The 11880-nt window shown below is 34.0% G+C and overlaps 1 pseudogene; it reads left to right on the top strand.

Moving 5' to 3' along the window:
- Positions 1–617: 617 nt before the first annotated feature.
- Positions 618–755, top strand: LOC109458696 (thymosin beta-15A; annotated as a pseudogene).
- The last annotated feature ends 11125 nt before the right edge of the window (positions 756–11880 follow it).

The raw sequence follows: 11880 nt of genomic DNA on the forward strand, positions 1-11880 counted from the left end.
ATCCAAATTCCAATTACTTCAGGAGTCGGAAAAGAAAATCACTAATTTGTCTTATATGACAACGTTTTCTTCAGCAAATCCTAAATGTTAGTGACCTTGATGTAACACTCAACCGACGTATACCTGTGTCCCTTAGGATCGGATGTGAGCCCAAAGCAACAATGGACCTATAATGAGTGAGTTCAAGATATGTGGGGGGCACTTCAGAGCCTTGGAACACTGGATTTACAGCTGGCATCTCATGCTCATTTTGGCTTAGTGGGTTCACTAGTCTACTGGCTGCCTAATGAACCGACGCATCCCTGTTCGGCTAAAATAGAAAGAAAAAAAAAATTTTTTTTTTTTTCAGCACCTGGCCAGACCATCTAAAATGGAAAGAATAAAATAGAGGGGGAAAAATAGTTATGTGACATTTACTAGGGTTTTTAAAAAACTTTAAAGGTACCATTTATTCTCAAGTTTTAAATAAAGATTTTTCATTAAACTTTTTGTTTTAAGATCGTTGTAGACTCACGTGCAGTTATAAGAAATAATGCAAATCTAGGCCAGTGTGTGGAGCAGCCTCAGGTCAGCTGGCTTTCACAGTCTTCCATCCTTCAGGCTTTCTTTTAGTCAAAATGAGGCATAAGCCAGACTTGTCCAAAGTGGAGAAGTTTAACAGGTCAAAACTGAAGAAAACTAATACTGAAGAAAAAAGTACTGTCCTCTCCAAGGAAACTATCCAACAAGAGAAGCAGTGTGTTCGAACATCATAAAATGAAAATCTTCTCCCAAGTATCAAATTTCAACATTGCCTGAGTGTCTTGGATTTTTTGTAAACCTACATGTTTGTTGAGATTTTAGGCATCTTCTGATGTCTTCCCACTCATATTCTCTGGCTAAGAGGTCGGGGGTAGCCAGTGCTCTCTCACCTTCATTTTCAAACTTTCCATCAGTGAGTAAATTCCAGCTGACAGATGCTGTCTACAATCCCACCACTGATGACCTTTGTGCTCGTAGTCCTTGCATCCCCAAAAGATAAGCCACTTTTAGCCTTTTACAATTGATGACTCCATTGTTCCATAATCTTCATGAAATGGCATGCATTTGCAGCTTCTCACAGTTTATTTTCATTTCTTATGTAGTGATTAAAATAATAAATATAATCATGTTGAGGGGGGAAAAAAAGAAAGAATGCAGAGGGATCCCAGGTACACGTTCCTCCGTTTCCCCTAATGGTAACATCTTACAAAACTGTCTTACATTATGACAACAGAATATTGTCACTGATACAGTTAAGGTACAAAATGTTGCCATCGCCGCAAAGATCCCTCATGTTGCACTTTTTATCACCATTCAAACTTCCTTCCCTGAGCACCCTGATTCCTATCCACTAATCAAATCTCCATTTATGTAATCTTGTTGTTGCAAGAATCTTATGTAAATTGAATCATACAGTATGTGACCTTTTGGGATTGGCCTTTTTCCCTCCTCCTAGTTATCCGGAGATTCAACCAAATTGTTGCCTGCATCAATAGTTGTTTTTATTGCTGAGTAGTAGTTAGTGGTGTAGATGTACCACCATTTGCTTACCCATTCACTTGTTAAAAAAATTATCTGGGTTTTTTCCGGTTTTTGTCTATTATGAATGAAGTTGCTATAAACTTTTGTGTACAGATTTTTACGCGAGCACAGTCTGCATTTCTCTGTAATAAGTGTTTAAGAGTTCAATTGCTGGGTCACGTTAAGTGCACATTTAGGTTCTGTTGTTATTTTTTATTTCCAAACTATTTTCCAGTGGCTGTGTCATTTACATTTCCAGCAGGTATGCAAGTGATCCAGTTTCTCTGCATCCTTGCTAGCATCTGAAGTTGCCACTATTTTCAGCCATTACTGATAGGCTGAATGATATGGAGATACCTCATTTTTGTTTTAACAGACATATAATTTGCAAATTTTTCTCCTACTCCATAGCTTATCCTTTCATCTTCTTAACAAGAATATTTTTTTTCACAGCAGTTTTTCATTTTAAGTTCAATTTATCAATTATTCCTTAAATGGATTGTATTCCTTATATGGATTCCTTATATGGATTCCTTATATTCCTTATAAGAATTATTTTCCTAGCTTTAGTTACCAAAATTATTCTCCTATTTAAAAAAAATGTTTTACATCATATAATAAGTTTGTGGTCTATTTTGAATTAAATTTTATACAAAGTGTGAGATTGAAGTCAAGTTTTTTGTTTGTTTGCTTGTTTTTGCCTTAGATGTCCAATTGCTCCAACACAGTTTATTGAAAAGCCTGTCTTTCCTCCATTGAAATGCTTTTCCACTATTGTCATATTTATGTTGGGCATATTTGTATTGGACTATTTCTAGTTTCTCTGTTGTGTTCAGTTCATCTGTATATCCATCTCTGCACAAATGCCACACAGTATCATTGCTGTAGCTACCTAACATGTCTTGAAATCAGGTTGACTGATTCTTATTTTATTCTTTTTCAATTTTTTTAAGCTTTTATTTTCTTTACATTTGCATATATTTTAGAATAATTTTGTCTATATCTACAAAAAGATCTTTCTGAGAATTTAATAGGAATTTTTTATATCAATTTGGGGAAAATTGACTTTGTTACTATATTTAGTCTTCCTATCTATGCATATAATATGTCTGTTTATTGAGATCTTTGATTTCTGTCATCAATATTGTGTAGTTTTCAGCATACAAGTCCTATACATATTTGGTAAGTTTACACATAAGTGTTTTCATATTTTGAGTAATTGTAAAAGGTATTTAGTTTTTAATTTCGCTGTCCATGTATTCATTGTTAATATATAGAAATTAAATTGATTTTTTAATGTTTATAGTGAGTTGTTTATAATATCAACAGTTTTCATAGCAATCCTATTTATGACATACATTTATTATATCATTTTGCAGACGTGGAAACTGAGTGGAAGAATGATTGAGTTATATACTATATCAGTTACCACTGCTACATAATAAACAACTTCAAATTTTCAGTGGTTTGAAACAATTATTTATTTTCTCCATGCATCTGCCAATCACCCGGTGACTACCTGGGAGTCTATTGGTCTACACTATGCTTAACCAAGTTTCAGGATGAATGCAGTTCTGTTCCATAATGTCTGACTTTGGCCGGGGGCTAGCAGAAACATGTTCTTCTTATGACAAAGACAGAAGGATAAGTGGGCAAGCCCAACCATACAAGCACATGCAAACCTCTGCTTATGTCATAGCTGCTAATATCTCATTGTCAAATGCAAGACATACGTCATAGCCTGGCAGTAGCGTAACAGAGAAATATATCCTACCTCTAATGGAAGAAAATATAACTTGGCACAGGGTATAAGAGACATATGAAGTATTGAGGCCAGTGATTCAGTTTTCTACATGTGCCCAAGATCTACTGTTAGCAAGTGGCAGAGGCCAGACAGGAGCCCAGATCTGTCTAATTCAAATTACTTTTATTGTAAACAATTGATGTGTTCCCAAGCTATAAAATAAAATGATCACATGGTTGGCAATATTTGTAGAATAAAGGAATGAATAAAGTGTTCAATTCTGCCTCTTGCTAAAATATATTTTAGATATGTAGATATGAAATATGTAGATACGCGTTATGAATTTAATGTTTCAACAGTAATACAAAATTTCTCATCAGGTAAGCAGACTTGTTAATTACTCTGCTTTACTTTTTATTCCCTCAATACCCTAAGGTCTTCTGCAAATATTCTGTTATGGAAACTGAAACTGTAATTTCATCATAGTCACAGTGAAGTTGATTTCTGACGTTGGTAACTAATGTTCTCTCTGACATTGCTCTGCCTTCTATTGGGCACCATTCTCTAGCAGTGTTATTGTCAAAGGTCCCATGCATTTACATTACTTGTTATCCCCTGATGTTTTCAGAAGATCTTTCCAGAAGTCTTTTTAGGAAGTTGAGTTTAATGTGTGCATTGCTTTTACAAGCCACTTGCGTGTTTTTAGCAAGTTCTATAATTGCTCTCATACGGAGAAAATCTTTATTTAATATGCAGGTAGTGTAATTAATACAAAAGAATGTGAAGGAGAGGGAATTGAATGGCATTTCTTCAACTTGACTGTCAATTATGGACTTTTTCCAAAATGGATGAGTATCCCAGAGTTTTTCATGTTGTTGTTGTTGTTGTTGTTGTTTTTAGAGGGAGTTGGCAGCTTCTAGGGACAAAAGTTGTGAGAGATCCATTGAGAGCTGTGGCAGCAACTGTCTGGTGTGCATTTATATGTGACACAGCAGAAAGCTGTGCATTTATATGTGACACAGCAGAAAGCATGCACAAATCGTTAGACCACAATGGGCCCTAATATTATCTTTAGATTATTATAATGAAGGTTTCTATAATGGATAATTAAGAGTTTATTTTATGCAAGGAAGTCATAGAAAACACATATGATTTTGATCAATGTGTCTGTTTCTATCTCAATCAGCACAACACTTGATGTCTTTACTAAATGTAACACCAGATAAGGTGGAATGCAATCCACTAGCCTATGGACATCATTAGGATTATTGATTAATATACCAAGACAGCCACTGAGCTTATTCAAATTGATGTGGGAAGACCTACTCTTAACCTCATTCCTGCCTTGCCAACATCAGATCCAATATATTATCAACAGCTGAAAATACGAAATTTAGTGAGTGCAATTTCTGTACAAACACCTTGAAAGGAAAAAAAAAATCCATATATAGTGTCTCAATGACCAACATGGACATGTAGCTAGTTTTGCTAAGCCTTTTGAATATTACTGTTAGTACTCCTATTGCTTATTCATTGTTTTCAATTGATGTGAGTATTAGACAGGGAGAGAAACAAGCCCTCCCTTCATTCAGTTCCTTTTAAAACAAGTAATTATTTATTTTGAAGATTTATCTCAGGTAGCTGATGTTTCACAGTTGTCCCTGTGGCTCTGAGTCAGATGCTTTTATGATAACTGTTAAATCTCCATTACTACTCAGTTGCTATCAGTCTGAAAAGAAAAGCTTTCATTTTCAATCTTTGCCAGTTTACACAGGTCACATTCAATCTTATTACCCAAATACTCACTTGGAACATGAACTGGGCTTGTCTCACATTAAGGAACTCTGTCCTCTGGCAGCTTATCATGTAAAATTGGGAAAATATTGCTGAAAAATATATTAAATAAGGGGAAAAAAGAAAGCAATCAAAGCAAGTGCACTTATATAAGATTAACAAAGCTGGCTCACAGGAAGAAAATGCAATCTGATATTTATCATTCTACCAAAAAAGAAAAGTTTTATTTGTGAAACACTTTGACTAACTAAATATTTCAAACTTGTATGTGGTAGGTGCTCATGTCTGTTCTGTGACCAAACAAATAGCTAAAACCTGAAAATCTCATAAAAACATCTAATCGATATTATTTTATTGTTTGTTGTTTTTAGCCTGAACTCGGATAGACATAGCAATCAATAGATCAAGAGAGATACTGAAGTTATAAGTTATAGTAACTTCTTAATCTTTAATTTGTGGATTACTGTTCACTGGTACGTCGCTAGAGTCTGTTTTCACCCCTGGAACATAGTAGGTCACCAACAAATAATTCTTGAATGAATAAGAGTATCTTATTTGAAGCAGCATAAAACCGTAGGATTATGATTGTAGACTCTGGTGTTAGACTGCCTGATTTTGAATTTTAATTTCAGCTCTTTCTAGCTTTGTGATCTCGGGAAATCTTCTTAACATTTTTGGGCTTAACTTTTCTCATCTGAAAATGAAAATAATATTTTTTACCTTATAAATGAAATAATAGACAAACATAATTTAGACTGATCACTGGGGTATAATAAGCACTCAAAATTTGTTATAGTTATTTAAGAATGAATCACAAAAAGTATTTTATCTTCTTGTTTGGGGGCCATTCTTTTCTGAATTCTGGGAATTACAAGTTAATTTCATTAGCCAAAAAACAGAACAAACCAACCAAAAAAAAAAAAAAAACCCAAAAACAAAACAAAAACAAAAAAAAAAGATAATAAACGTGTAATAAAAACCCAAATATTGAATCCTAAATTCAAGATAAATTATTTTATGCATAATTTTATGTTTCACAGTCCCTGCAACTCCATTATCACAAATTACCAAAACTATATTTTTATTCATCCTCACTATATATTTCAAATTACTTCCTTTCTACAAAATATATTAGGCAAATTTAAACAAAAATTGCATACAAATATTTAGGAAAATATACATATAAGTAAAAATTCAAGATCAAAGGAAGCTTAAATAAAATTATAATGGCAATGAAGACTAACATAATTTTAATGATTATCCCAATTTTTTCTCTGAGTTGACAGGGGTATTTCTTCAAACAGCAGTGATCAGTTGTACAGTTCTTTTATTCAGTCACTTAACAAATATTTAAAGAGTAGCTGCTATGTACAACATTGAAAAATAGGAAGCTAAACAATTTTATAGGAGAAAGGCTTATTTTAACTCTGATTTCTGAAAGTGATTTTTTACAGTAGTTATTACATAGAGGATATTGTTGATTGATTGGATGGTCTTGAGATTATCATGCTAAGTGAAATAAGTCATACAGAAAAAGTCGAGAACCTTATGATTTCACTCATTTGTGAGACCTAAAACTGCAAACAACAAACGAACAAGACAAGCAAACAAGCGAAAACTCACAGACACAGACAACAGTTTAGTGGTTATCACAGTGTAAGTGGGGAGGGAGGTAGATGAGGGTAAAGAGGGTCAAATATATGGTGATGGAAGGAGAATTGACTTTGCATGGTGAACACCCAATGCAATATATATATAGGATGTATTATTATAGAATTGTATGCTTGAAACCTATATAATTTTGCTAACCGGTGTCACCCCAATAAATTTAATACAAATTTAAAAATATATTCCTTCATATAAATAGAAAAAAATAATAATAATTGATTACTTGTCAGGGTTCTTGAAGGAGGATTACAATAGAAAACAAAAATCACTTCAATAAACACTTATTGACTGTTTACTGTGTACCCAGACCTGGGATAGGTGCTGAGGTTTTAAAATTAGTGATTTAAAACAGCCTCATCTATTCAGCCTGGTCAGAGTAGACATCACATAGGACAATGACTTTAAAGAAGTGGTTATTTTAATTTGATCAAAAACAACAATCTCATTTAAAAAATGAAACAATTTTTTTCTACACCATTGATGTTAGTTTTCAGAATGCTACATTGAAAAAATAAGTATAAATTACTTACCCAGATGTAGATTATATTTATATCCATCATTTTCAAAAAACAAACCTAAGTAAAACAATAATAAAAACAAAACCTGCCTCTCTTTGAATGCATGAATCTTAGAATTGCTTTTGTCATTATCTTCCCTAATGCAAGAAACTCTTCTAAGACATCCTCAGGATACGGGTCACCAGTTTTTGTTAGAACATTTCCAAAGAAAAACGCCTACTACTTTGGTTGTCCTTCAAATTAAGTAAAAAATGTTTGGATCAGTTAGGATGAGTTTACTTACTAGCACTGCACTAAAAGTAACTTGAATGAGATTGTGTGGTAGACAATTTGAGTTGATCAATTTCATTAAAGTGCCTCTTTTTTTTTTTCTATATTTCACTCTACCATTCTCAGAATATTTGATTTCATTCTCATGCTTGTGGTGCTTATAGTCAAAATGGCTACAATAGCTCAAGTCATCATTTCCAAAAGGAAAAAAAAAAAAAAAAACTATTATTTTATTTGTTATTTTCTGCACGAAAGTTATTTATATATGACAAATACAATTTTATGTTTTCTAAATACATTAAATACCTTTAATCTAAAGATGATAGGCATCACGGAATAGCATTAGGGAAACAAACACTAGAGTATCATATAACATTGATGTCACACTCCCATTCTCTTTTTTAGGAGTAGCATACTATATAACAGATACAAGTAATATATTTAGTTAGTCAATGCTCAGACCAACTCTTCATATTAGCGGAGCCTGGACCAAGAGTACAGATAGAGACCCCCTTCTATTATATCTAAATATTTGAAATAATAATTTAAGCTACTAACATGTTAAATAAAACATGTATTATTCTAGTCTCCTACTAGACCAGGGGCCTCCTTTCCTGCTATTGTTGTAGGCTTTGCTTCCTGGCTAACTCAAACTTGCAGTCAGCACTTTACTTGAATTCCCTCCTCCATTTGTTCTTGTCATTCTCGTCAATGCATCCATGGGACATGTGAAACAGGAACTCAGAAATGAGGGCAGATGCTACATTAGTTGACTGCTTGTGAGTTCTACAATTGTTAGGGCTCTCTTACAAGGTCCATAATCCTTATGGGAATCTACTGGATTTCAGAGTGGTAATATAACCATAAACTGAATTTTACATAACACTGCTATTGAAATGTGAAGAGCAGCTTAAAATCAAACAATATTTCTCTAGTAAAAACCTGTATTTTCACAATAAGAGGGATAAAATTAGAAACAAACAAACAAAAACTTTTTTCAGAGCTTTTTGAATTTCAGAATTGCATTATAAGAGATTGTGGATCTGTAGTATGCCAAGCACTTCACTGGGCACTTTAAATATATTTTATAATTTAACACACTACATTTTTAAAAGATAATTATAATTATTCTTGTTTTACATATGGGGAAAGTAAGGTTCAGAGAGGTTAAGTAACTTGCCAAAAGAGCTATGATTTAAAAGCAATTTTGACTTTTTAATCCCACCAAGCCATACCAGATTGCCAACAATATACAAGGAATCTGGGGTCAATTTCCCTGTAAGTTTCACTGAGAACTTTTTCAGAATTATCACCATGATACACTTAGACACATCCCTCTGACATTGTAGCGTTGTCCACATTTCCTCTTTCACATAAGGGCCCCAAATAAGAAAAAGAGAGGTCTTAGAATATTTCTATTATATAATGTACTTTATTTTAGAATCCTTCTAAAATAGCTTTGGCTTACTAGATTCCAATGCAATGACACAAACTATTCAGTTAATGAGCAATTTATCAGTGGCTTAAGGAATCTATGCCTTTGAAGTAAGATTCCCATTGTCTTGTGTCTTCATCTCTCCGGAAAGCAAATATGTTTTTATGATCCTTTTCATGCTTGGCTGCTTGGATTTGTGGGTTATTTCTAGTATTTGCAACCTTAATGACTAGTCATGAGGAGTGTTTATTACTAATAAAACCCACATCAGTAATTTTCAGTGTGACAGAATTGAAAACATCATCTTTCTCTTCTTTTAAATGAATAACAAATCATCAATTGTTAGAATATAATCTTATGCTTTCAATTTGTTTGTTTGTGTTGGTTGTCGTTGATCAGTGGGCTTTTTAAATATTGAGCTGAATTCTGCCCTTGGAATACAGAAGAGATATTTTGGGTCCAGTGGTATTGTGACGTAATTGTTCTATGATACATACACTTTCTCTGCATTTTGTTGTTGGGGATTTCTTTTTCTGTTGCTGTTTTTTATTTTGTGTTATATGTAGCAAACATTTGTGGTAAAGTTGGTTACTGTAGGGGTCTAGTCTCTGACTCTAGGAATATCCAGCAGTACCCCAATCAATAGTCTTAGTCCATCATCATTTACTTCTCTTATGTTATCTCAACCAGACCGTAGGCTTAAAAGCATCCTTTACTGACATCTGTTTAATACAAACTGAGCCTGACCTCTGTCTCAGATGCTGAATTCCATATCCATCCAACTCCTAGATATTACCATCTGGAAGTCTAATAGGCACTTCAAAACTTATTACCTCCAAGAAAAGTTCCTGATTTCTACCCCTAACTTTGCTCCACCCTATCACAGTAAGTGGCATTTACTCAGTTGCACAGAGCAAAACATGGAGATGACCTTTTATTTCCTCACTCCCCACATTCAGTGAATCAACTATAACCCCATATACATCTTGAATATATCAACTTTCCTCCAACTTCAGTGCTTCCCTCCTTGTTCAGAAAGCCATCATCTCTCCGCTGGGGTGCTGCAACAATTATGTAATGGGTTCCCCTGAATTTACTACAATTCAATATCCTACCTACAATTAGCCTACAAATAGCCTACCTACAATTCAATATCCAAAGTGTAAACAAAATTGATCCTTTCAGAATGTAAATTTGTGTATGTCGCACACCATCTGAAAACTTACATTTTTTAACGAATTCTAGTTACACTAACAATAACATATGACTGCTCTTTTAATCCATTAAGGTGCTACTCATACATGATCTTGCCCTAATGACCAGCCTTCATCCCTTTCCACTCTACCTATCTTTTTAATGTTTTCCAGGTGTACCACCCTTCTTTCCGTTTCTCAAACATCAATGCATTTTTCATCTCAGGCTTGTGCGCTTATATGTCCCTCTGCCTGGTAGTCTCCTACTCTCTGCAAAGTGATTACAGATTTGTGCATGGCTTAGTCTTTCACACACTTAAATTTCAAATGTTACTTCCTCATAGGGGTCTTCTTTGACTTCCCTATCTGAAATAGACTTCACTTCTGTGGTGCTATTTTCTATAATACTATCCTTTCCTAGGTCTTCAGAATATTTATTATTACTGAAATTATCTTTATTTGCTTACTTGGTTATTATCTGTTTTCTATACTAAAATGTACCAGTACCAGGTTTTTCTCAATTTCCAGACACACAGAAGACTGCCTCTTTCACGTCTCTTGCAGGTTCATCGGGCTGGGTGATCAGTTCTAGTCAATGAAGTGTGAGTGAGAATGTTAGCTGTTACCACTAGGATGAGGCAACAAAAAGTTTACTTGCAGTTTGCAAGTTTATCTTTTCCTGATGCAAGGCCCAGGAAAGCCAAATACTCCAGATCATTTGACTACAAGATAGGGGAGCCTTCATGAATCTGGATCCCTGAGTGACTGTGTAGAGCAGATCTCTTAACTACCCTATTGGACATGAAGTGTGAGTGAGACATAAACTTTAGTTGCGTTAGTCCTTAGGGATGTTAGGGTTACTATAGAATTAACCTAGTCTATGCCAATGAAAGAAACTACCTTGAATTATATTTTATTTTTATTTCTTATTTTACTCCAGCATCCAGAATAATGTCTGGGACAAAAAAAGAAAAAAAAAAGTAATTTTAATAAATGAATCAATCCCAGCTACCTGTTTCCCCATTGATGGGTGGTAGCTATAATTTTGAGCTTTATTAGCACTGTGTTGTGTCCCAAAAACTGAACCAGTCCTGTGGCCCTGTACACAGCACTCTTATTTGTGAGATGTCACCTATAGATTTCTTATTATGAAAATTCATTACTGTACCATAAAAGGAGATAACGTAAAATCTAAATTATCTGTGATTTTGGTAGATGAGAGAATAGATTAAGAGAATGAGGTAGCAGATTTAAAAAAGGAAGATAAAAAAGGGAGCATGTCATTGTTTTTCATATTAAAGCTATTATTCCACTCTTCAACTTTATAAGGAGAGGAATGAACAGAGCAGCAGCACTTATTTATCCTAGATTGTATATCTACGTTCTATCATCTATTTTATCTTCTCCTTAACCCTCCATTTCCCCATTCTCTTTACCTTAGCGTTCCTCCCCCTCCAAATCCACTACCTCTGATTCTTGTCCTACTCTGGTCTAAATCAGCATAGTTTACATAAGCACACTCAGGGTAGTAGGAGAAAGCTTTGAGAGAGGAAACAATTTATGTTATTTTATCTCTTCATAATAATATGTGAAGATTGTTTTGGTGTGTGGTATTTAAAAAATATAACATGACTTCTTTAGATTCAGATTACTTTTCAAATTACATTGAGCTTAGACTAAATTAGTTTACATTTTCAAAGCCATCACAACCTAAAG

The sequence above is a fragment of the Rhinolophus sinicus genome, linkage group LG01, assembly GCF_036562045.2.
Source record: "Rhinolophus sinicus isolate RSC01 linkage group LG01, ASM3656204v1, whole genome shotgun sequence".
NCBI lineage: Eukaryota > Metazoa > Chordata > Mammalia > Chiroptera > Rhinolophidae > Rhinolophus > Rhinolophus sinicus.